Raw genomic sequence first — 26,541 nt, forward strand, 5'->3', positions numbered from 1 at the left:
AAGTTTCATTTGTAAACTCCTGCCAAGGATTTAAATCTAAGTGCAACGTCAGCTTTGAAGCTTGAACATTGCTGTCATTTTGGAAAATATAAGGATAATCAGGGAAGCATGAATTTGGAGAGGTTTAATCTTATTTTGAGCTGTCTCATTGCCTTTATCCATGATTTTGTAGAAAATGTAAGTCTAACATCTACATCTGAAATGATGTATAGGGTTAACACTCCTGGGGGAGTGACCCTGAACCTGACCCTAGGGGTCTCGGCCCCTCCTCAGGGGTGGGCCACACTCCAGGTGATGGTTAGCCCACTCCCCCCACTTCCTGCGGTATAAAAGACAGGAGTTCTCCTGTCTCTTCCTCTTTTCGCCCTCTTTCTCCCTACCTGCGTTCACGAACACACACACACACTGATACTGCATACCAGCCACGAGGCAGAGACACCATCACACTACTCGGGTCGTATCCATCCCTGTTTTGTATTTTGCTGTTTTCCCTTCCTTATCCTTTGTAAACTCCCCTACCTCCAATCCCTTTTTCTAAGTTATTGTTAAACTTTTCCTTTTTAACTTCCAAATCGAGTGAGATTGATTTATTGGGGTGTCCCTACCTTTTATCTCTCTCCCTGTCTTTTGGGGAAAGGAGGGGGAGGAGGGGAGGGCACTCTATAAATTCTATAAATTCTATAAATTGTCATTGGGTCTACCAAATTTATAAGAGTCTCTGGGAACTTGCATTTGAACCCAAGACAAATGACATCACACTTAAAGAACTGGTTTGCAGGATTAGTTGTCGCAATTTGTGTACATATACAGCTCCAAAAGGATTTAACTTTGTCTAAATGGGAATATATAATTTTGGGCTTCATCAAGTAGCAAGTTATTTTATGTAGTTTATTATCTTTTAAAAGCAAGGTTTTACAGGACCCTACAGGCATGAGGATTTGCAGCTCAGATGTTTCTAGAGCTGGATGATGGATAACATATCACCTACATAAACTTTATGGAGAAACTTAAAGCTTTTTGGCTTTTAATAACATTAAGAATTTTCTGCAGGCATGTGTCTCTTATTCTGTCTTCAAGCTCGGGTGCTCCCTACCCTCTCCTAGGCTATCTTACTTATCCATAGTCTAAATGTGTGATGAAGTTCCTCATCATCGTTTAAACTGAAGCTCATGTACGCAGTGCCATAAACCTTTGCTGTAGAAGCTACACCCACAGTGTGCTGCCTACACGGTTTCCAGAGTTTTCGGTTGGTGCTGAAGCACAGCTCCCCGACAAAAGCATGCAGGCTGCGATGGGCACCGGCTGTGCCGGGCGTGTCTGCACCTGGGTGTCGCTGAATATGTTTGGGTTTTTGTGAAGTAATATTACTTAGATTGATTTGTAAATATTGAACATTTTTTTTTCTTCGGATTTCTTGACCAGAAAGAAATGAGTTAGCTGAAACTGTTTTGAAATAAGTGATTTGATTTATTGATTTGTTATTTAAAAAAAACAATAACAAGAAACCTCTACCTTTTTCTTTTTCTTTTTCGTTTTCATTTTCGTTTTCGTTTTCGTTTTCGTTTTCTTTTCTTTTTTTTTTTGTTTCCCAGTGGTGGTTATCTTTATTTCTTTTTACTAAGGGAAAAATGCATCCTTTTTCAGTTCAATCACTTGTGTTTGCATTTGTACTCCAAATCGATGGGTATGCATTATTAGCCTAGGCAGAAACGTACAACAGCACTGTTTTTTTCTGTGGTGCCTGTGTCATTTCTATGAAATGATGGGCTCACAAAGCCTGTTTCAAAGTGAGCAATATTTGGAACTGCTAGTCTAATTAAACACATAATGCAAGTTTAATAGCACTGCAATAATTTTAGGCTGACCTTAATACTGGTAATTTAAATTCCTGATGACCTTCTTTGGAGTGCAGGTCAGATGGTAATATTTTCTGAGTCCTCACCTTTTTCCTTTATGGTAAGGGAGAAGTCCTAAAATAAACTAATAACCAGGAATCAAGTTTTAAAAATAGATTCTTTTGTGCTTTCGCTCTGTTTTACTACAGCAAGTCCTGCTTTATATGTTGGTTGTGTGTTTATCAAGGTATTTATTTAATAACATTGTAAATGAAAAGCGACAAAGGCTTCTCTGGTCTATGAATGCTATGAAGCTTCAAAAGTCTATATCTGCTGACTCAGACTTTGTTTCTGATAGCAATGATCACCCTCCTCCTTATGTTAAACATTGACAGACTCCTCAAATAACAGCATTGTTTCAAATTGATCCCACAGTGTCAAGGGTGAGGGCAGATTTGTACTGTATGTAGAAGAGTATCGTATTAAAATGGGTTTTGCAATATGCTTGACCAAACCACATGGGTCAGGGTCAGGATTCAGAGGAGAAATGAAAAGCTAATTCATGTCTGTCTGTTGCAGAGGAAGGTAATTGGGGCAGAGTTATCCCCTCTCTCCTGCATTTTGTGAGAAACCTTTCTCAATGCATGGATGCCAGTGCCATCTGCTTCCCTTTGAGAAGCCACATTGGAACACATCGATGTAGTGAGCTATTCTGTAAAGGAATATAAAGTTCCAATCTCAGTAGAGACCTCTGATTACTTATCTTGTTGAGGTTTTTGTTTGTTTGTTTGGGTTTTTTTTGGGCAGGCTTATTTAAAAAAAAATAAAGAGGAATAGATATTTTGTATTGACTTCTGGGGAACGGCTACCTGCTCTGCATTGTGTCTACCTAAGCCTTCTGTCAGACTGAAATCTGAAGCCGAAGGTCACGTATACTTCTTTCCATAGCCACTGCTGAATAGCCAGCAGAGCTGGCAAAAATCATTTGAAGGCTTTTTTCAAGATTACTGCTTCAGGATATGTAGAAATGGTATTAATCTGGCAGAACATTTCTGCTTACGCAATTGCCTTTTTTCCCCCCAGCAGAGAAAGCATGTGCCTTGGTCCCCTCTGGTTTTCCTTTTTACAGAAACAAATGTCATCAGGACACCATTTGCAATTCCCCTTGGTGGCAAAGACAACTTCTGGGCATCAGAGTCATTTTCTTACACATGGATTAACATGACATTGTGTTTCTGATGCATGTGCAAGAGATTTTAATGCATAGTGGTTCTTTCTGTTGAGATGGTTGTCTCTTCACATTTGGATATCTAGTCGTGACCTCTGTGACAGCTTCTGGGTCTCTTGCTGTGATAAATACTGTATCAGAGAATGGACACAGCTTCTCTTTTCCCACATTCTGGATATTATCCTTGAAATTTTAAGCAACTTTCAAAGAAACAAGGGATTAATTATTGCACTAATCTGTTTTTCTGCTCTCAAGTATAACATACACTTTAAAATATTCCTATAAGCTTGAAAAGGAGCCAGCAATTGTTTTCTGTCTCAGCCCATTAGTGACCTTGCTTCTTTATAGTTACAGTTTAATTCCCACAGAACTCATTTTCAGTGCAACTTACTGTAACTGCCCGTACAGTTCCTCAAGTTCAAAGTCTATGTGAGGTGTGGTGTCTAAAAGTTAACATCATGATGGGTAAATATATAGAATATATGTGCTTAAGGCAAACGATTGAAAGCCTTCCCTATTTACACTGACAGCAACTGGAAAAATGCTGTTCTCTTCTGTTAGAGCAGACTGTGGCAAACAGTAAGTGGGCACTTTGCATGCTACAGAGCATTTAGAGCTTGAGGTATGAGGATTACATGTTAAGCACTCTTTAGACCTCTACAAATTAACAGGACCTACACAACCTAGATAAGGTGCTTGCCTTTTAATTTGGCTGAAATGTGTGATTTTGTATTTCCAGGTCCATATTTTAAATCTGTATCTATTTGTTGATATAATACAGAAGAATAAATCAAACAAAATTTGTGTAAACCAAATACATAAGCTGCTTACAGCTACATGCTCAGAGATAAGCAAGCTGCAGTAAATAACATGCTATTCTTCCAGGCTGAGGTGTGAACCAGGGAAGCAACTGTATGCCAGTTTGGTTGCATCATGAGTCCTAAAAGGTACTTGAGACAAAAATAGAGCTAACATTTACTAATGGTGAATGTTTTCTTTTACACACTTAGTAAACTATTGTTAGCTTTACTGTGAAATTGAAGTTGCCTGCAAGCAGTATGCATATCCAGAGCAAGAAGATGCAACAACATGGAAACTGCTGACCAACCATTTTTTATAGATCCATAGAATGGTTTGAATTGGAAGGGATCCTGAAGATCATCTAGTACCAACCCCTCTGCCATGGGCAGGGGCACCTTTCACTAGAACCGGCTGCCCAACGCCTCATCCAATCTGGCCTTCAGCACCTTCAGGGAGGGGACATTCACAGCCTCCCTGGGCGACCTGCTCCAATGTCTCATCACCCTCATTGTATAGAATTTCTTCCTAATATTCAGTCTAAATCTACCTTCCTCAAACTTAAAGCTGTTCCCTTTCCTCCTATATCTACAAGCCCTGTAAGAAATCCCTCCCCAGCTTTCTTGTAGCCTGATTTCAGGTATTGGAAGGCCACTACAAGGTTCTCTGGAACCTTCTTTTCTCCAGATAAAGAGCTCCATCCCTCACAGGCAGTTCCCACAGGTGAGAGAATCTGTGATTTGGGAAAAAAAGATCAAAACAAATGTGCATGCTTGACACAAAGATTCTGTCTGGCTAGGAGATAGAGTATGCTTGTGTTTACCTAGTTTGTGGGAAGTACATGCTCTTATGTAAGAACTTATCTAAACTATTGTTGTTTCTAGTCTGCAGTATTAAGTTCTCTATCACCTAATCTCCCTCTCGCTACAAGGTTTAATAGTGGTAGTATGAGCTTCAAATATTGGCTATGAATCAGCTGTACACTGAATTCATGCCTGAAGGGAAAGTATTACCTTGCTATGTTAGTACAGGTAATATACCTGAAGTATTACCCAGTGCTACATTTCTTGTTATTATTTGTTTTCTCTTGTGGGTACATATTCAAACTTGATCTTACCAATAGTCATTTGCATGCTGCCTTGTTTGTCTGTAGGTGAGTTATATGGCTTTTGCTATGCCCAGAGGCATGGAGGGGAGGGAGTTCTTTCTTTATTTAAAGACACTAATCTTCATTCAGTCAGTATAGAATGGCTGAGACAGTTAAACACCTTTTCCATTGAGAAGTTTAAAGATGAGTTGGACTCGATGCTCTTGAAGGTCTTTTCCAACCTGATTGATTCTGTGATTCTGTGAAATAAGTATCACAGAATCATAGAGTGATAGGGGTTGGAAGGGACCACTGGAGATTATCTAGTCCCAACTCCTCTGCCAAAGCACATTCACCCAGAGCAGGTTGCACAGGATGGTGTCCAAGAGGGTTTTGAATGACTCCAGAGTTGGTGATACTTGGTGTGATTTACAGAAAGCTTATTCAGACTCTAAAATAATGTCTTTCTCTCACTTCTGGTGTGGTTGGGCTATTTTTTTTTTTTTAATTGTTGGTTGTTTCCCCCCTCCCTCCCTTTTAATGCAAGATGGAAATGTAGTTTCTCTACTATGTGCATATAAAACATGTAATCTGCATTACCATGTGTTTCGTCATGTCGCGCGTGGGCACTTCAGCTTGTTTTGTCTTGTTTGTTTGTTCTCCTGGATTTAATAAAGGAATTGTTTTTTTTTCTAGAGTGGCCCTTGATTAAACTAGGCTTCAGTCATACTAAAATGTAAAGAAGATGTGCTTTTTTGGCTTTCAGTCTGAAGAGCTTTTGCAGCAGACCAGTGCTCTGAGTTGTGTAATGCTAATGACCAAAGGAAAATCTCCTTTGCAATTAGAGGTCATTTGGTTCCATGCTGTTGCCAGAATTTCCAAATGGGCAGAGGAGTGCTAGGAAGTGCTAGCAGAGTGTGGTTCTGTTTCATTCCGTTCTGTAAAAAAGTCTTAGGGTCAGAGAAAATAACACTGCCTTGTCATTCTCCAAATGTCAACCAGGTTGGGTTTTGACATTTCTGGGGTGTGAGTGTGAAGATTCTAATTGTTACAAATCAGGCAGAAAATCCCTCCCTACCTAAGGACATTACTGAAATTCCCTGAAGAGCTAAATTAACACCTGTGAAATATGACCATAACTTATCCATTTAAATTGTATTGATGTATCTTGACAGGATTAAACTAGAAGAATCTTTCAATATATGGAAATTTCAGATGTTGAATGTGTTTTTTCTTTCTGAAGTATATAATGAATTAAGTGGTTGCATTTTGACAGTTTTCTTCCAAGGTATACATCTGTGTTCTGAAATCAAAGACAATAATAACCTACATCAGAGAAAATAATGGAGATGTTTCATTTTTGGTAGCCAGGGCTGAATGAATGACATCTGAAGTCTGGCTTTTGAGGAGATATGAACAGGTGCTGTGAGGACCATTTTTATGGGTCTGATAAAACATGGTTTAGCTTTTATTTTTTTTATTGTCTCATAACAAATTGTACACTGGATATTTCCCCTTTACTGATTGGAGAGTTGTTACAACTTCTCCCTGTGTGCACCATAAAGCCTTTCCAGTCCAGCCTTGGGTTGTTAGCACATGCTTTCTTTCAGCTTTTTCATAGAATCAGCCAGGTTCCAATCCTTTCTTGAACACCTCCAGAGACAGCCACTCTACCACCTCCCTGGGCAGCCCATTCCAATGCCAATCACTCTCTCTGGTGAGAACTTCCTCCTAACATCCAGCCTAGACCTCCCCTGGCACAACTTGAGACTGTGTCCCCTTGTTCTGTTGCTGGTTGCCTGGCAGCAGAGCCCAACCCCACCTGGCTACAACCTCCCTTCAGGTAGTTGTAGACAGCAATGAGGTCTGCCCTGAGCCTCCTCTGCTGCAGGCTGCACACCCCCAGCTCCCTCAGCTTCTCCTCACAGGGCTCCCCACAGCCTCTCCTCATAGTGTTCCAGGCCCCTCACCAGTTTTTTTACCTTTCTCTGGACACGTTTCAGCACCTCAACATTTCTCTTGAGTTGAGAACCCCAGAACTGGACACAGCACTGAAGGTGTGGCCTGACCAGTGCTGAGTACAGGGGCAGAATAACCTCCCTTGTCCTGCTGGCCACACTGTTCCTGAGCCAGGCCAGGATGCCATTGGCTTTACTGCCCACCTGGGCACACTGCTGCCTCGTGTTCAGCTACTATTGAACAGGACTGGGCCCAGCACTGATCCTTGGGGAGCACCACTAGTGACAGCTGCCAACTGGGTGTGGCACCATTCACCACCACTCTCTGGGCCCAGCCCTCCAGCCAGCAGCTTGTTGTGGCAGACAGTGTCAAAGGCTTTGCTGCAGTCCAGGCAGACTCCATCCACAGCCAGCCCCACACTCATCAGGCAGAAACCTGCTCATGAAAGGAGATCAGGTTGGTGAGACAGGACCTGCCCTTCCCTAAACCCATGCTGGCTGGGCCTGATCCCTTGGCCATCCTGTAGGTGCTGTGTGATGGCACTCTGCCAGCTCTCTCAGCACCCTAGGATGGATCCCATCTGGTCTCATGGACTTGTGAGGATCCAAGTGGCTCAGAAGGTCTCTTACTTCTTTCTCCTGGATTACAGCGGTATCATACTGGACTCTGACTCCATCTGCCACTCCAGGAGTCCAATTGTCCTGGAGACAACCTGTCCCACTATCGAAGGTTGAGGCAAAGAAGGTGTTAAGCACCTCTGCCTTTTCCTCATCTTTTTTTGCTGTGTTCCCCTCTGCATCTAATAAGGACCGGAGGTTGTCCTTGTCCCTTCTGTTGCCATTAATATACTTATGGAAACATGTTTTATTCTTAACAGCAGTGGCAGCCTAAGTTCTAAATGGGCTTTTGCCTCTCATTTTTTTTCCTACAAGACCTAGCAACATCTTTGAACTCTTCCTGGGATACCTGCAGTTTCTTCCAAAGGTGATACACCCTCTTTTTTTCCTTTAACCCCTTCAGAAGCTCCTCGCCCATCCAGTCTGACTGTCTCCATTGTTGGCTGATCTTCCAGCACAGCTGCTCCTGTGCCTTCAGGAGTTGTTTCTGAGACAACTTTCTGAGTTACTCCCTTAAATAAGCTGAAGTCTGCCCTTCGGAAGTCCAGTGTGGAGGCTTTGTTGATGCCCCTCCTGCTTTCACTGCATATTAAAAACTATAATTTCATGGTCGCTGGACCCCAGGCAGCCTCTGACCACCACATCTCCCACCAGCCCCTCTCTTATTGCTTATTAATCATATATCCCTGAAGAAATAATGCTTTTTGCCTCAAATAAAAAGATCATGCAGCTCCATCCTTTTTATCGTAGACTATCTGATTGCATTTTTTTTTCTAGATTCTTATTTCTATTAAAATAGTTTCATGTTTATTTTGTATCAAATGAAGCTCTGTATTTGGTAGCATTCATAAATGTTTCTTCTGATTGTCCTCCTTAGTCAGAACTTATTTAGAGTATGGTAAGATCCCTATGGTAGAAATCAGTGGCAAACTAAAAGTAAATCTTAGAAGATGCTCTGTGAAGCTGAAAGGAGGGAAAAAACCCCCACACCAAAAAGCATCAATAATAGTTGTTGTAGAGATACTTTTCCATCAGTTAAAAGTCATCTGTATGAACTTGCTTCAGAGATGTGAAAATAAAATTCTTCAGTTACCCAGAATGCAGTCATAATAGATGTGTAATTTTCACTGCTTTGTATGGATTGGAAATGCAGGTTCTGTGCCATTCAGTAGTTCCTGCAACAAACAGGGCTGGTGTGTCTGGAGTCAAATAAAGCTCTATGTCTTCAGTTCCCATTATTGGCAGTCAAACTGATTTCAATCAATATATTCAAGAGGCTTTATGACTTTTCAAAATAATCTTTTAAATAATTTTGATCTCTGTGACTTTGGCTCCTATAATACACAGATAAAACCGTGTACTATAGTGGTACTACTCAAAACAATTTAGTGAAAAGCATTTGAAATAAACATCAGTGCTAGAAAGTTCTTGCCAAGTTAGCTTTTATTACACAACAACTTCACAACAACTTAAATCTAGTGTAACAGTTTTCATCTTTAGGAAAATGGCAACTAGCCAATGAACTACTAGCTGCCAGTTCTTCCACTCTGCCACCTGCAACCTTCTCTATTAAACAACATCTTTCCAGAGAGGTGACTGAAAAACTGCAAATATAGGCTGTGAGATAGGGAAATGTTCCTTACTTTACCCAAGTTTCAAAGCAATTGAGCAAAAAGCCTTGTCCAGTGTCCAAATGATGAGTTTAATAGAGGTTTAGGTGATGGTTTGACGGCTTATGTCACGTACTGGGACTAGGTTTAAATTAAGTGGTAGATTGAAACAGTCTGGTGCAGAACCACAAAGATGATCAGGGGAGTGGCGTTATCTCCCTTTTGAGGAAAGGCTGAGGGAGCTCGGTCTTTTTAGCTTGAAGAGGAGATTGATGGGTAACCTCGTTCACTTGTATAAATACGTGAAAGGTGGTGTTGAGAGGATGGAGCCAGGGTCTTTCGGTGGTGTGCAATGGAAGGACAAGGGGCAGCAGGTGCAAGCTGGAGCGTAGGAGGTTCCACCTAAACGTATGGTAAAACCTTTTCACTGTGAGGGTGACAGAACAATGGAAGAGGCTGCCCAGAGAGGTTGTGGAGGCTTCTCTGGAGACATTCAAAACCCACCTGGATGCATTCCAGCATGACCTACTCTAGGCAATCCTGTTCTGGCAGTGGAGTTGACCTAAGTGATCTTTCGAGATCCCTTCCATCCCATAACAGTCTGCGAGTGTGTCTTTTATTGCACCATGGACAGTGTGTGTCAACACTGAATCACAGAACGGTGGGGATTGGAAGGGACCTCTGGACATCCTCTAATCAAATCTCTTTCCTAAAACAGAGTCTTCCGGAGCCAGTCACCAAGGATCACCTTCAGGCGGGTTTGGATCTCTCCAGAGAAGGAGACTCCAGAACCAATCTGGGCAGCCTGTTCCAGTGCTCCAGCACCCTCACAGGAGGAGTTTTTTCCCTCATGTTGAGGCAGAATTTCCTGTGTTCCACTTTATCCCTGTTGCCCCTTGTACTGTTGCAGGGAATCACTGAAACACAAAAATCGATGTAGGAATGCCACATGACTTGGTGAAAGAATAGAATTGGTCAGCTTTTACTGGAACAAACACGAAAGAGCAGAAGAATGCAAGGTCTTGGAGCACAAACTTGTAGACCCAGTGCCTCTCTCATTTGTCTTCATTTGGAAGCTTATAGGAGACATTAGTCAAAGTAAGGCAAACAGGAGCTGAAGTATTTTCTCTTACTGACCTGGAAGCAAAACCAGAGCACATAGCTACACATCTTCCCTTGCTTTTTAGTACATAGCTCCCTGTGTGACTCTGACTTTATTGGGAGTTTTTTTTCTAAAGGGCATGCTGTCATCGCTGGGTTTGTCCTTTTCCAGGCAATTTTGGTTCTCCCTTTAAACAGAAGGAAGTATTGTCTTTTAGCCCAAGTCAAACCTTTAGCATTAGAATTATAGAATCAGCCATGTTGGAAGAGACCTCCAAGATCATCCAGTCCAACCTATCCCCCAGCCCTATCCAGTCAACCAGACCATGGCACTAAGTGCCTCATCCAGTCTTCTGTTGAACAACCCCAGGGACGGTGCCTCCACCACCTCCCTGGGCAGCCCATTCCAATGCCAATCACTCTCTCTGTGAAGAACTTCCTCCTAACATCCAGCCTATACTCCCCTTGGCACAACTTGAGACTGTGTCCCCTTGTTCTATTGCTGGTTGTCTGGGAGAAGAGGCCACCCCCCACCTAGCTACAATGTCCCTTCAGGTAGTTGTAGGCAGCAATGAGGTCACCCCTGAGCCTCCTCCTCTCTAGGCTAAACAGGCCCAGCTCCCTCAACCTCTCCTCATAGGGTTTGTGTTCCAGGCCCTTCACCAGCCTTGCTGCCCTTCTCTGGACACCTTCCAGCACCTCAACATCTTTCTTGAATTGAGGAGCCCAGAGCTAAACATCTAGAAAGAAACAAAAGTGCTTTCTGGTTGGTCTTATCAAATGTTATACTAGCATGCAATGAAAAGAGTCATTCTGTTTGTATGTAGAATTATATCCAGAACTTGTAAGCCTTGCATGCATCCTTAGTTTTGCTGATCGTCGTTTACTGTTTGTCCTGATTTGTGCACAGCTTGCCACTCCAGATAACAAACATTTCTGTGGACAGTAGATATAATTTGTACCCGTTTGTGTTTGTCTGGAAAAGAGATTATTGCTTACCTGTAATGGCTGTCTCTGAAAATACACAGCAGCTGTAGGGTTCCTGCATAGTACCTCCCTGATAAAAGCAGAACTTTCATACATTTGGGATGTTGGCAGTGGTGTGCCAGTGTGTTGTGTGTTTGCAGGATGATGCTGTGTTCTAACAACCATCCGATAGGGCATTGAGCATATCACACTGAGTGTGTTTGCATTCTCCTCGCCACATACTGGGCGCATATGGCTTTACCGTTGGTTTATCTTCAGCAGTTAATATGTAGCAATTGGTACCTTCCTGGAACCATTAGCTATTAGCGCAAAGGCATCTCACTTGATGGGATTCAGGACATAGAAACTGACCTCTGCTTCTTAACTACCGGCACAGCCATTTGGAGCTTGTTTTACATTAGGTCAGTTAAACTGAGGAGGGATGGTTTGTTTGATCCTTTGACTCTGATAGAAGAATTTGAGTACCTGAATTACTGTTGAAATGAAGTGCAAAATAAACTTAGCAATACCATTACATTTTCATCTTCTTAGATACAATATATAAGTTTGGTAAGGATATATCTTTTAGGAGTGCTTCAGTCTATGTTTGCTTAGACATTTGTGAGGAACAACAATTCAGAAGAGTTTGTGGGCTAATTGCCACAGAAAGAGACTTCCATTCTGTGTTTGTGTGACTAACGAATCTTCATTTTACACTTTTGCTCCAAGATTCAGTAGTTATGACATAGTAATCACACTATTAGAAATTCACAGAGTGCAAGTTAATGCTTTAGTATTAGAGAATGTAAACAAGGAAATACAGCATCATTCACTAGCAAAGTGCCCTTATCAGTCTACTCTTTTCCTGCTTTTTTGAGTCTTGTGCTTATTTCAGGGGAAACAAATCACTCATTTATGTATCCAGTGTACTTGTCCTTAAGTGTATGTGGTGGGTTTTTTTTTTCAGTTTAGCTTGGAAATATGCCTCATTTTCAGATCTGCTTTTAGCATTGTCTAAGATTTCAATTCTCAACTTTTTTTGGTAGGATTATCCTTGTGCCAAGGAGATTAATAGTTTGGCTTCAAATATGATGTGAGAAATATCTGGAAATTGTATTAATATATGCTTGGAAAATGAGTCAGAATTACTTGGTGTAGAGAGAGAGGATGAGATCTCATTTCATTTAAAGGTTTAAAGGAATGTATGTTTAGAGAAAGAAATTATAATACTATTTGCATTCTTATTGCCAGTAAAGGAGAACTGAGGGATTACATACATATATGTCAGCTAAGACTTGTGTAAACTGTTTTTATTGATCAGAGCCTCAAAAGGTAGCATTTATATAAGAATCTATACCCTTGCAAGACAAATTTCATGTCATAATAGGTACTAAGCCCTGTAAGTTTGTCTCCCCAGCAGACAGTATTCACAACAAAAGCACTCTCTGGGTAATCACTTCAGCCTCCATGGCCTTGAATATAGCTGGCACTGCCACTCCAATGTGAAGAATTACTTTTATTATCTTTTAAACCTTAATTTCCCTCCTGCAGAGTAATGCTGAATACAGCTCTCACATTCCCAGGTTTAGAAATAAATGCTACACTGCAGCTGTATACAGGAGTCTTGATTTCACTTGACTTGAGTTTTCAATGTCTATAAAACTTGGAATACAAAAAAAGATGCTGAATTGCTTCTGTTGGTTTTTGGGGTTGTTGGGTTTTTTTTGGTGGTGATTGTTCTTTTTTCCCCCTAAATTCTGACAGGTTTTTATGTGCTTTTTGTCTGTGTAACTTGTCTTGTTCAGACTGTGTATAATGTACAATGTCTGACTTCTGAGTTTTAGCTTTCAAAGTGCTAATCTAAAATCTCTCCACTCTGATTTAAACCCAAAGCTGCAAATGCTGCCTCCTCCACTCAAATGCAACTTACTATAAAGATGTTTGTCAGTCTGTCTCTTGCATTAACACACAAAAGTAGAAGTCATGATGGTTAAATATGCACTGCACTGTAGCAAAGCATGTGCTTATCATATTGCTCCTTTCCTCGTTCCATTCTTTCCTCTCTCTCTTTGTCTCTCTCTCTCTCTCTCTCTCTCTCTCTCTCTCTCTCTCTCTCTCTCTCTCTCTTTATTTGCCCAACTAATTTGCCCCTATTTACCTCCCTTGCAGAGAGCTCTTTATTCTAGGATGTCAGTGAAAGGATGTCATCTGGAAAGCATGCCTGGAAAAGCAGTACAGCTTGGTGTTTGTGTCCTTACTTCAGGGCTTAATTTTTGCTCAGGATACACCTGTACCATTACTAACCAATAATGAGAACAAGAGCCTGTGGTCATTGAGGACAATCTACTGCAGCTATTGAAAAGCATTGCACAAAGGGGAAATATGTCTAAAACTGTAAAATATTTATCTGAGGCTGTGGTAGATATGAAAGAAGCTGCATTTACAAACAGTTCATTTTTTAGCATGTCATTCACTATTGTCACCTGGAGTCCCTTTTTCTCTAACACTATGGAAAGCACTTTATTGATAATTTGGCTCAGAAAATAACCCCAACGTGTTGGTTTTGTTTTACCCCTTCAGTCTCCCCTGTTTTGCTAATGTAGGGGTTACTCAGTTCCCTATTGAGCTTATGGCAGCTGAGCTCAGATACGAGGACCTGTCTTTCTACACTTTCATTCATTCTTTTCTAACCTACTTGCATGCTGCTGCCTGAGACTGTTTGTATACAGGATTCATAGTTTCCTGTGTTTTTTAGTAAATTAAATCAGGGAGTTGTTTGCTTCATTTACTCAAGGGTAAATTGCCTTACTCTCTTCTCCATTTTTTATTGCTGTCATTTATTGTGGATGGTTCTCCAGTGTTAAATGAATTGAAAGCATAATAAGTCTTCACAAAATTAGTTTGTTTTCTCTGTCATCTACCGAGCAGGATTGTCTAGAGCTGCTTTTGGTATTGCTGGTTATGTTTGTTTCTTTTTTTTGTTATTATGTTCAAGTAGGTTTTTTTTTTTTTTCTTTTGATACAGTGTAACTTCTTTCTGCATGGAAAGTCCATGAAAATTGAAATTAAATAATGAATGAACAAGCAGAAAACAGTGGATTGACTGTAAGTGATACTGAGCAAAGAGGTACTATGAGATACAAGGGGATCAAAAGTGATGTATTCTTCTGGAACAGCGTGTTGGAACATCAAGGAGGGGGAGATGTACCGAGTTATAGCCTCTTAGCAGTCATAGCAGTTATTTGTAAGTTTAATCATGTTGACTTGAGAACATTTTTCTTTAGTATGATTATTTGCTGTAGATATAGAGCCCCATCAAGCCTGAAGATACTAGAAGACAACTCTTCTAAGTATGAATAAGTTTAGCTTGACTAGTACTTGATCCATATCATCTGACATGACATTTGAGTTACCACTTAAAGCATCCCCTTGGCCTCTGCCCACCCATCCAGCCTCTGCAGGGCTCTCCTACCCTCCAACAGATCAACACCTGCTCCCAGCTTGGTGTCATCTGCAAACTTACTGATGCTGGACTCAATCCCCTCATCCAGATCATCAATAAAGATGTTGAACAGGACTGAGCCCGGCACTGATCCCTGGGGAACACCACTGGTGCCAGCTGGATGTGGCACCATTCACCACTGCTCTCTGAGCCTGGCCTTCCAGCCAGTTCTTGACCCATACCAGAGTGAATCTGTCCAAACCATGAGCTGCCAGCTGTGCCAGAAGCTTGTTGTGGCAGATGGTGTCAAAGGCTTTGCTGCAGTCCAGGTAGACTCCATCCACAGCCTGCCCCAGGTGAATGTACCAGGCAGGAACCTGATCATAAAAGGAGATCAGGTTGGTCAGGCAGGAATTGCCCCTCCTAATCCCACACTAGCTGGGCCTGATCCCTTGGCTATCCTGTAGGTGCTTTGTGATGGCACTCAAGGTGACCTGTTCCATGCCTTGCCTGGCACTGAGGTCAGGCTAACAGATCTGGAATTTCCTGGATCCCTGGGCCCTTCTTGTGGATGGGCATCAAATTGGCAGCTTCCCGTCTTTTGGGACCTCTCCAGTGAGCCAGGACTGTTGATAAATGATAAGAGTGGCTTGGCCAGCTCATCTGCCAGCTCTCTCATCACCCTAGGATGGATCCCACCTGGTAACATGGACTTGTGAGGATCCAAATGGCTCAGCAGGTCTCTTACTTCTTCCTCCTGGATTACAGGGGGATCATACAGGTCCCTGACTCCATCTGCCATCTCAGGAGGCCAATTGTCCTGGAGACAACCTGTCCCACTATCGAAGGTTGAGGCAAAGAAGATGTTAAGTACCTTTGCCTTTTCCTCTTCCTTTGTCACTATATTCCCCCTCCATCTAATAAGTACTGGAGGTTGTCCTTGCTCCTTCTCTTGCTGTTAATATATTTATAGAAACAAGTTTTATTCTCTTTAACAGCAGTTAAGGCAGCCTAAGTTCTAAATGGGCTTTTCCTTGTCTCATTTTTCTCCTACAAGACCTAGCAACATCTTTGAACTCTTGTGGGTTACCTCCCGTTTCTTCTGAAGGCGATATATACTCTCTTTTTAATCTTTAATTCCTTCAGCAGCTCCCTGCCCATCCAGCCTGGCTGCCTCCCTCCTCAGCTCATCTGCCGGCACAATGGCACAGCTGCTCCTGCACCTTCAGCAGGTCTTTTTTGAAGTAGGTCCAACCTTCCTGGACCCCTTTGTTTTAAAGGGCTCTTTCCCAAGGATTTTTTCATGTTAGTTCCTTAAATAGGTTGAAGTCTGCCTGTTGAAATTCCAGTGTGGAGGTTCTGTTGGTATCCCTCCTGGTTTCACCAAATATTGAAAAATTGAATTTCACGTTCACTGGACCTCAGGCAGCCTCCAACCACCACATCCCCTACCAGCCCCTCTCTGTTTGTGAGCAGCAGGTCAAGCAGAGCTGCCCCCCTGGTAGGCTCACATAACAGCTGGGATAAGAAGTTGTCCTCCATACACTCTAGGAACCTTCTAGACTGCCTGTTCTCTGCAGTGTTAAAGTCTGGCAGGTAAAAGTCACCCACAAGAACAAGGGCAGGTGATCTTGAGGCAGCCTTCAGCTGCTTAAAGTATAATAAATCAACCTCTTCTTCCAGCCTGGGTGGTCTATAACGGACTCCAACCAGGATGTCAGCCTGTTGTGGAGGGGATTTCTATGTTCCTCCTCCATTAGGGGGAGGAGAGAAATTAATTTGAGGCAGTTTTGATTTTTATAAAATTATTTATTAAAATTAATATTTACAAATTTATACCACTCCCAACCACTATGAAATCAAGGTTCTTATGCAAGTTTATGAAAATAGCTTTGGGATATATATACAGGGAATGATTATTAAATGGGAATATCAAATTATTAACAATTATTGACAGAGAGAAAGATTTCTTAGGCTTAATGCCTCTTAACCACTCTAGTGTTTGCCCAGCAAGGACTGTAACTGTGTGTGCTTTTTAGGTAGAGATAACTTATATTACAAAGGTTTAAAGCTTACTTAGGTGTGATGCTCTATTAATCATTAGTCACCCTCCCGGGAATCTGTCTCAGAGTGTGCCCAATATTGGGGTCTTGGTATAGCTGGACTCTGTCCCGGCTTGCAAGGGGAATTGATAAGGGTTCTCCCAGTCTCTGGAGTAACAGTATTTCTCTAACCTCCTCTCCTGGGGTGATCTCTGCCTTGGAGCTGCGGCTTCTGGATGCTGTGCATGTCCAGGGATGATCAGCTGGCAGGAATTTCCCAATGCAGGAGAAGGATTTGTCCATGCAGCTTCTGACATGGTCTCACAGCTAACAGGCTGCGTTTGCAGGTTTGCAGACCATCTGGAAAGGGGTCTGCTGGCTCTGGGTCTTTCCAGAGTTACAGAATAGCTGGCAAGTAGTATTTATGCTGGGCAAGCAGGGTCTATGCCGTGCTGCATGGAGATTTAACTCCGTAGATGAATCAAGATAGCTCTAGGTTAGGCAGGGGTCTCTTGGATCCCCATACATGTATGGTGCAGGCATGAATGTGCTCTGCTTCTCAAAGGGCTCGCAGGTAGCTTGACTACGCCTTGAGATCAATGCAAGAGGTCTGAGCCTCTGTAATGCTTGCAAGTGAGTCAGGCCTGATCCTGTGTCTAGGCCAGGCAAGCAGGTCAGGGCAGAAGGATGCTGCTGTGGATCAGAGCTGAGTCTAAATGCTCTAAGCTTCTGAACTGGTAAACAGTCTGGACCATCTGAACGGACTGACCACGTGGTGCTGCTGTGCACCCCTCTTTATGGGCTCTGGGCTGAGGTTCGTGGCTCGTTGGACATCTAAAATGACCAATCAGGTTGGCAGTAAGCCAAACCTTACCTTAATAGGCAGTAGAGACATGCCTGGACCCTCCCGATGGGGATTATCTGGGCGGACCCCAGGGGCACACGGGCTGGGCATGTGTGTGTTACACAGTTTGTTTGCTGCCTCGTGGGTCCTGGCAGAACAACATGTCTGGGCATGTAGAGGCATAGGAAAACCTCAGTTTTGGGGCTGCTGCCACTCCACCACACAGCCCCATTGGCCTTCCCCCTAATTCTTACCCACAGGGACTCAACCTGATCATCCTTAATCTCTACTTCCATGACGTCCAGAGCCTCTCTAATATATATAGCCACTCCTCCACCCCTTCTCCCTCATCTGTCTCTCCTGAGGAGTCTGTAGCCATTGGTTACAGCACTCCAGTTGTGTGAGTCATCCCACCACGTTTCTGTGATGGCAACAACATCGTAGTTTGCCTCTTGTACCAAGGCTTCCAGCTACTCTTGTTTGTTACCCATACTGCATGCACTGGTATACATACTCATCAGCTGGGCTGCTTCTTTTACCCCTATCTCTGGCCTACCACCCTCAGCCTCCTTTGCTTTGTCTCTAGAACTGCTGTGTTTGACCCCCTCTCCCTTCCAGCCTAGTTTGAAGCCCTTTCAACAAGCCCTGCCTGTTCATGTGCCAGGATCTTTCTCCCTCTCTGAGTCTGTTGTACCCCATCTGTTGCTAGCAGACCCAGGGCCATAGAAAGTTCCCCAAGATCGAAGAACCCAAAGTTTTGTTGGTGGCACCAGCCTGTGAGCCACAAAAGGGTAGATGGCAAGTGCAGTGATGAAGGGACCAGCTGATGGCTATGGCCGTGATGAAGACCATGTGACACTACAACAAATCTTCATCTTTAGCACTGTGTTTCCCCAGAGATCTGTATGTATGATACAGACCAAGGCAATATGTGCATATATAGATAGGTTTCATTAATCCATATCCTTACTTGTAAGGATGTTGACATATCTCAGTGCATACTCATAGCAATGGTTTCCTGCACAAACAGTTCATGGCAAAGAAGGACTTTTCACCATTATTTTTTATTATGCTAGTCTTAAAGGTAAGCAAAGTGTCTTCTCAGTGTAGTTGCAACCAGCAAAACTAAATTAGGCTTGCTTTGAAATTGAGAGGTATGTCTTCAATATCTTAAGGCATAATCAATGAGACAGTTGTGCCTTAGTACCTTTGTTCATCAGGTGTATTCATCCTGGATCCAGCACCTTATGATCTTTGTCAACAGTTGTCTCCAGCTACAGTGAATAAATGATTAACTGTGCTCTGCCCTGAGATACAGATTACAGTGCAAGCAGAGAAGATATTGCATGAGTTTCTGAAAGGGGAAGCTAAGTAAGTGGTAGCACTATTATAAAGCACTGTTGTGGGAATGCAGAAGAGGTGCAGGTGCAGGAGAGCTGTGGGAATGAAGTGACAACAGGCAGATCCTTACAATACCAAACTTTGGTTCTCACATGCAGCTGGCCACCTTATCTCAGCAGGGGTAAATAATGGACCTTCGCTAATGAGAATAACAAGGTGTGTACTTATGCAGATGTGGTGGGTTGTCCCTGACTAATTATGCTAATGTGTAGGCCTGTGCTCTACTGGCTGAGTGTATAAATTCGAGCTCTTATGATCAATAAAGGGGCTTCTGCATAATTCATATTGAATCATCTGAAGACTCCATCACGGCTGGCCCAAACCGTACCGGTCTGTGGGTTTGTTTACCGTGGCCCACAGCAAGCAGTGACAGCAGGCAGCGTAGCCTGCAACATACTGTTATAAGGAAAGGACAGTTGGCAATTTCTAGAAGGTAAGCACAGTGATCTATTGCTTAATGTATACCCAAGTAGTGCTTTGGACAGTTTCTCCTTGGAGCTCTTGATCTTGATGATTCATCTGTATAACTATTTGCCTACCTATCTGTACCTCTCACCAGGAATAAGCTGGTTCTTTTCCTGAAGATAAGAAATGATATGACATTATTGTAATGAAAAGCTTCACTGTTATAAGAGCTAGAAAGTCAAGCTGAGAAATTTGCTCAGATTTCAGTGCAGAGAGAAGATGCATCTCTTTATGAGATACATTGATCACTTAAGATGCAATAAACTACTGAGTTATGCTATCAGAAGTGTTCAGTACCTTGTATAGACTGATTGTCCATTAGGAAACTGAAGTGGAGCATTCAAATTTACAACCTAACAAGCATATTCATGTCTAAGATTGGACAGAAACAAGGGGCTTTCATTAAATATCTGGGAAGCAAATGTTAGCATTGCTCTGTAATTCAGACATGAAGCTATATGTGCTAGGAGCCTTTTAAATGAAAAACTAACTTTGTTATCTCAGTTCTGACACTTTGTAAGGTTCATAACATTGCTATTTTGCTTTGAGTTTTTCATATAAAGTATTGAAATAGAGGCAAATTTACAGGGGAGTTAGTGAAAGAATGCTTATAATCACTGAAGGAGCTAAGAGAAGATTAATTAGAGACTTAACCTCTTTGATTGCTGAAAACATGAAGAGCAGGCTTACTAAATGAAAGAAGAGGAAGCCCAAGTGTGTGCACCTGTAGGGTACAAAGCAAAAGGTGCAGTTGGTTACTGGCTTTGTGCCTTCTAGCATAGAAGGAAAATGCATCGGCATCATTGTCTCTCTGTAAGTAGTGAACAATGAGAGGATGTTGAAAATAAAACTGATAGCTTCCAGCAGCCAGTTGATTTTTCAACACCCTACAATATTTGCATTTGTAAAGTAACATAGGAAGTGGTGTAACTAACCAACAAGGTGAATGAATGAAAATGCACGTAACATTAGAGTAGAAACATGTGTGATTATTTTTAACAGTACTCAGTATGATATGTGTTAATAATTTAGCAGAATGAGTTTTCTGGAATATGTCTAGATAAAATAAAATGTATCTGAATAGAGATAAAAGAAGGAGGAATGAATGCAGATGTTTAAAAAAAGAAAAAAGTATATTAAATGGATATTAAAGGATATACTTTACATAGAGAAGCAGTAGTATAGCTGAAGTAGCATTTACATGTCACCTAATTTCAAATTTCACAGTGTTTTTTAAACAAGATAGTACCTGTACTTTTGAAATGCCATCCAGCCATCCCTTCAGAATGCATTCCTGGAGAATGCATTCGGAGCGCATTTATGATAGCATAAAGTAAAAGCAGGCTCTGTGTTTTTCCCAAAGCATGTTTGAAAAACCACATAATGTACATTTTAGCCTTTCTGCTGAGATTCAAGAGAGACAGTTGTAAAATTGATATAGACAATATCTTGTTCCATATACATAGTTGTTCACTACCACTGAACCAAGCACTTTGAAATACATCATTATTCTGGCGCTTCTGTTGTTTCTTGGCCTGGTGTCTTGTTTTATACACCCCTTCTCAGTGTCATTTTCAAGAACTTCTGACTCTGAAAAGCAGGATCTCTAACACTCCTCCTTCTAACAAATGAATACTCTACTCCCTCAGAGAGCAGTATCAGAAAGACAATATATGCTTTCACTCAGATTTTTGATAACTCAATTCTATAGTGCCTGCCTTGAGGGTTTTTTTTCATTATGGTATTCATCAGAGCTGTGTGAAACTGCTCAAAATGTTTCTTTGAAGTTCCCCCCCTCCCCAAACTGTTTCCTATTTTATGCAATTTTGTCTCCCCTCTTTCCCACAAAATCACCTTCTTATTTTGTAATCAAAAAGGGCAAAATCAAATTCTTTATGTTGGTTTGGAATGAACAGATGGTGCTCTAATGCGCCTGGAAATGAAACATTCTACCAGTAACATGACAATTTAAATACAAAAAAGCCCCAATAACCTATCTGAATAGCAGGGAGGTCCTTTGTTTTCCCACACAGCCTTTGAAATATTGAGGGGTTTTGCCTCTGTATGGAAATGTTGTGGCATTTTAATACATGTTGGATCTCTACACGGTCACACTTTCTGTTCTGCTTTAGAATGTCTAGTTACACCCATTTCATACAGCTTACTGAATTGCAATCCAGACTGGTCATATTTTAAGTCTAAGAAGACTTACCATGAAATCTTATTGAGAGTGAGCATGCACATGTTACACAGGGCTGACTCCTTTGTTAGGATCTGTGTTATTCTCTTGTGATTTCTTGTTAATTATTTTCTTTTCCTTTCTTTCTTTGCCTCTGATAGTGTTTTGAAGGGGATAGTTGAAATCTGAGTTTGGGGTGAAATGCAATGAGGCAGATTCAAAAATTATTAAATAATTTATTAATATATACAAAGATAATTCCCCCCAAACTTATTTACATCTCTCCACACAAGTTCTTGGATGCAGTTAGCAGAACTATTTTACAGAATGTCTACATACAGTGGAATTTTGGAAGGTTTTAGAAATGTCTTTGATAGAGAGTCTGGCAGCCTCATTTACCGCTTGTGAGGTTCACCAAATTCCTTTAGCAACTTGAATAAAAAGGTCAGAATACTCACTAGTCCTCAGACTTAATGTCTGTGGCCCAAAACATATGCAGGAAAATATTCAATAGAAGTCCTGTGGTGAATTCCATGTGGGCTGCGATGCGGAATCAGCTGCTGGCTGAGGTAGCAGGTGAGCGAGAACGAATGAGCAGGCAAGCACCTTATTCACCTGCCTCTTTCATAGGGCAATGGCTGAGGCTAATGCTCTCATTGGCCACCCAATCACCTTTGGCAATCACCCAAATAGACCCCAAAAAGGAAGAGCCCATAGGCTGTTCTCCTCCAATAATGGGGGGCGCATACACCTTGCACGCGACAGGGGCGTGGGCCTTATTGAACCCCTCTTATGAGACCAGATTAAACCAGACTGGGTTGTCTGGGTTTCTTTTGTCCTGTTTTCGTGCCTCTGGCTGCAATGTCTGGACATTGGAGGGAACTTGCTCAAGCCCGTTTTGTGACCTTTGGGACTCTCCAACACAGATGGTGAGGCAAATCTTGTTGACATATTCAAAAGTTGTTTCTCTTCTTCCTATTCTCATTGTTTGAAATGTTTCTAAGTTTTCGATGTTTCCTCTCAGTGATGCAAAATGTTAGGATGAATCCCATGTCTGAAAATGTCACTTCAAGTATTTTATGTAAAATTAGCTAAAACCAATTTTGAACAGAAAGAGATGGGAGATGGAGTTCAGTCCATGGGAATGGATTGATCCATTAAACTGTCTACCTTGATGATAATACTGAATAAGCTCAAAGCTCAGACATTAAATATAAGGTTATGAATAAACTTTCATTGTGGAAGAGGGGCAGAGGAGTCTGGAAACAGACAGTCTTTAACTGCAGTCAGCTAATTTGCAAGTGATTTTGGGGTCATACCTACTGAGAGAAATGGATACAGACAGGGATTTTTGCATCAACAGACATCATGGTGTTAGGTTATATGCTGGGCTTGATGATCTTGGAGGTCTTTTTCAGCCTCAGTGATTCTGTGATCAATCAGAGTCTGGTTTATGGCTCTTTTTTGTATGTACAAAGTTTCTGAAATTGTCTGCTTTTAAAGAGAAACCATTTAATAGTAACCATATGCATCTGTGTTCTGATAACATAAAGAGAAAAGTACTTCAGGTAGAGTCAGAACTAGATTTGATCTGTTCCTGTGCTTTAACTGTACTGGAGTTTTCCAGCATCACCATATATTTCTTGATTCCCTTTACTTCTGTGTTCTGCAGAGGGATTATGAGATGCTGCTAAGTCACAGAAGCAGCTTTAACAGTCAAGTCTGCTTGTTACAGATTAAGTTTGAGAGATTTTTATCTATCCCAACTGTATATCCTTGCAAGTTACTTTCCTGTAAGAGAGACTTTTGACAGGAGCAGAGACTAAGGCTGCTTATTTGTCATTTTTGTTTACTGTGCAGTAGGTCAAGAAGATCCTTCTGGGGATTAACAGAATGTCTGTACTTGGAGCAGGTTTAGGGAACAGGTAAGACAAGCAATAATAATGGCGATAGTGAGATAGTGCTTTGATAAGAGCAGGAAACAGGTAAGTTACAGAGACTAATAAATGATGTTTTAGTGAAAAGGCTGTGCAGAAAGACATTGAAAAGCTCCTAAACAAAGACTGAAAGATCTGCTTTGTTGTGATACAGAGTTCTGTGTACAAGTCCTTTTAACTTGCTTTAGTTTGTACTTTTTAACTCAGCGTAGAACAGCTGTTACATTTAAGACTGTCAAAGACCAACTCTTGTTTCACTCCTCCCTGATATTTTCTTTTAGCGGTTTAATGGAACTACAGACTGGTTGATGTTTGGATGGGCCCCTAGAAGTCATCTTCTCCAAAACTCTGCTCAGAGCAGGGTCAGCTTGAGCATCTTGACAGGGCCATATCTGGTTTAGTTTTGGCTGTCTGCAAGAATGGAGACTCCATAGTCTTTGTGAGCAAGCTGTTCCAGGACTTGACCACCCTCACCCTGGAAAAGGTGGGTTTGCGTACTTAAAAGAGATTTATTGTGTTTCTGTCTGTGCCTGTTTTCTCTTGTCCTTTCCTTGGATACCCCTAAGAAGAGCCTCACTCCTGTGAGCTCTCTCCAGGCTGGAAAATCCCATTGTTTTCATTCTTTCCTTGTATGTCAGGTGCTCCAGTCTCATAATCATCTTTGTGGCACTTTGCTGGACTCGCTACAGGTTTCTCTTGAACTGTGGAGGTCCATATGTGTTTCACCAGGGATGAGTAGGTGAGAACAATCAGTTCTCATAACCTGAGTCCAGAATACCATTGGACTTTTGTCACAAGAGCACATTTCTGGCTCGTGTTCAATTTCATGCTCACCTGGACTCAGAGGTCGCTCTCTATAGAGCATCTGTCCAGTCAGCCCTGAAGTGTACTGGCACCTTGGTTATACCTCCCCAACAGCAAGATTTTGCTGAGCTTCATCAGTTTCATGGTAGCCCATTTCTCTAGTCTGTCACCATCCTCTGAATGGCAGCACAACCCTCCTGTAATCAGCCATCCCTCAGTTTTATATCACCAGACTTTCTGAGGATGTACTCTGTCATATCATCCATGTAATTAAAATGGATGCTGAACATCACTGGATCCAGTACTGACCTCTTAGGCACTTCACTGGTGGCTGGCATCCAGTGGGACTTCATGCTGCTTGTCACAGCGCTTTGAGCTTGGCAGCTCAAACAGGTTTTGATACTATCTACAGATCTAGCCTGTACTTCAGCAGTTTGTCAGTAAGAATGTTGTGGGAGACAGTGGTGAAAACCTTCCTCAAGCCTAGATCACAGGCTCACAGGATGTCAGCGGTTGGAAGGGACCCAAAGAGATCATTGAGTCCAAACCCCCTGCCAGAGCAAGACCATACAATCTAGTTCAGGTCGCAGAGGCACACATCCAGACAGGCCTTGAAAGTCTCCAGAGAAGGAGACTCCACAGCCTCTCTGGGGAGCCTGTGCCAGTGTTCTGTGATCCTTACAGTAAAGACGTTCCCCCTTGTGTTGAGGTGGAACCTCGTGTGCTGTAGCTTCCAAGCATTGCTCCTTGTCCTGTCCCAGGGAGCAGTGAGCAGAGCCTGCCCCCCCTCTGCTGACCCCCAGCCCTCAGGTATTTATAAACATTTATTAAATCTTCTCTCAGTCTTCTCCAAACAAAAAAGTGCCAGGTCCCTCAGCCTTTCCTCATCAGGCAGTGCTCCAGTCTCTTCATCCTTCTAGCCCTCTGCTGGGCCCTCTCCAGCACATGGCTCTCTTCAGCTGGGGAGCCCAAAACTGAAGGCAGTACTGAAGATGAGGTCTCACCAGGGCAGAGTAGAGGGGAAGGAGAATCTCCCTCAATCTGCTGGACATACTCTTCTTAATACACCCCAGGATTCTATTGGTGTTCTTGGCCACAAGGGCACATTGCTGTGCTATGGGTAACTTGTTAGCCCCCAGCACCCCCAGGTCCCTCTCCACAGGGCTGCTCTCCAGCAGTCACCTCCCAGCCTGTACTGGTGCAGTTTATTATTCCTCCCCAGGTGCAGGACTCGGCACTTGTCCTTGTTGAACCTCTTCTGGTTCCTCTGTGCCCAGCTCTCAGTCTGGTCTCGTCCAGGTCTCTCTGGATGGCCACGCAGCCTTCAACTGTATCAACCAAGCCTCCCAGTTTGGTGTCATCAGCAAACTTGCTGAGCAGAATCTCTGTCCCCTCATCAGTGTCATTGATGAAGATGTTGAATAGATACCTCCTGCTCTCCTCTGTTCTGTATTAAGTCGTATGCTGAAGGTTATGTTGCAAAGAAATCTCAAGAGCCTTCTATGACCTAGGAAATACTAAAATGTTGATCATTGAAATGGAATTATTCATCAGTCACTCCTTTCCTCCATAAATGAATTTCAAATGGACAATGAATGGTGGTGTTCTGCTTGTTTATTGATAAAGTTTCTTTTTCCCCCTGTGGTGTTGATATCTAAACCCAAGGACTTGAATGTCTAGTTCAAGCCAGGGTGTAACCACTACATGCACAACCTGTGTGCAAAATTGAGACATTTCAAAGAAAAAATGAAAAATCAGAGGTGGATGCAGTTTGGAACAATTCATGTTGGAATTTTGTATTATAAAGATGAAAGGCCAGATGAAAGTCAAGCGACTGCTTTCTGTGCTGCGAAAGTATGCCATGCTTCTATCTGTACTCCTTTTAGCTTTTTTCCCTTTTTTTCCATCTGGGTGTTATGTTCAGTTGCACAGGAGTACAGTGTGGTTGTAGGACCAGTTTTCGGTTTCATTTAACCCTGAATACTTGCATACTATGCAGTTGGCAGGAGCAGCTGCTCCATAGTTACAATATCTCCTGACCTTGAGTTTTGTATCTTGCTAAGGGTACCATTACTGTGTTTTCTGGTATACGAACTGCACATTTGTCTCTTGGAAAAGGATGCCTAAAACCGAGGCTGTGTTTTAAACACTGAACTTGCCTACCAGCAGCAGCTACCCTGCTGATACCGCTGTGCAACTGGCAGGCTCAGAGGCAGCAGTCATGAA

At 42.2% G+C, this 26,541-nt stretch overlaps 1 protein-coding gene across 2 annotated transcripts in view; it reads left to right on the forward strand.

The window, feature by feature from the left end:
* The window catches only part of CLSTN2 (calsyntenin 2), a 274,828-nt gene that overhangs the window by 92,165 nt on the left and 156,122 nt on the right, over nt 1-26,541 (forward strand). Inside the window, exon 1 of one of the 2 annotated variants that reach the window (XM_064165449.1) lies at nt 19,223-19,363. The exons of the other annotated variant lie outside the window; for it this stretch is intronic. The gene's annotated coding sequence lies outside the window, so the exon portion shown is untranslated. Of the gene's footprint in view, nt 1-19,222; nt 19,364-26,541 lie in introns of those variants that run through there. 2 annotated transcript variants of the gene reach the window in all.

This window comes from Pogoniulus pusillus, chromosome 26, assembly GCF_015220805.1.
Source record: "Pogoniulus pusillus isolate bPogPus1 chromosome 26, bPogPus1.pri, whole genome shotgun sequence".
NCBI classification, from domain to species: Eukaryota; Metazoa; Chordata; class Aves; order Piciformes; family Lybiidae; genus Pogoniulus; species Pogoniulus pusillus.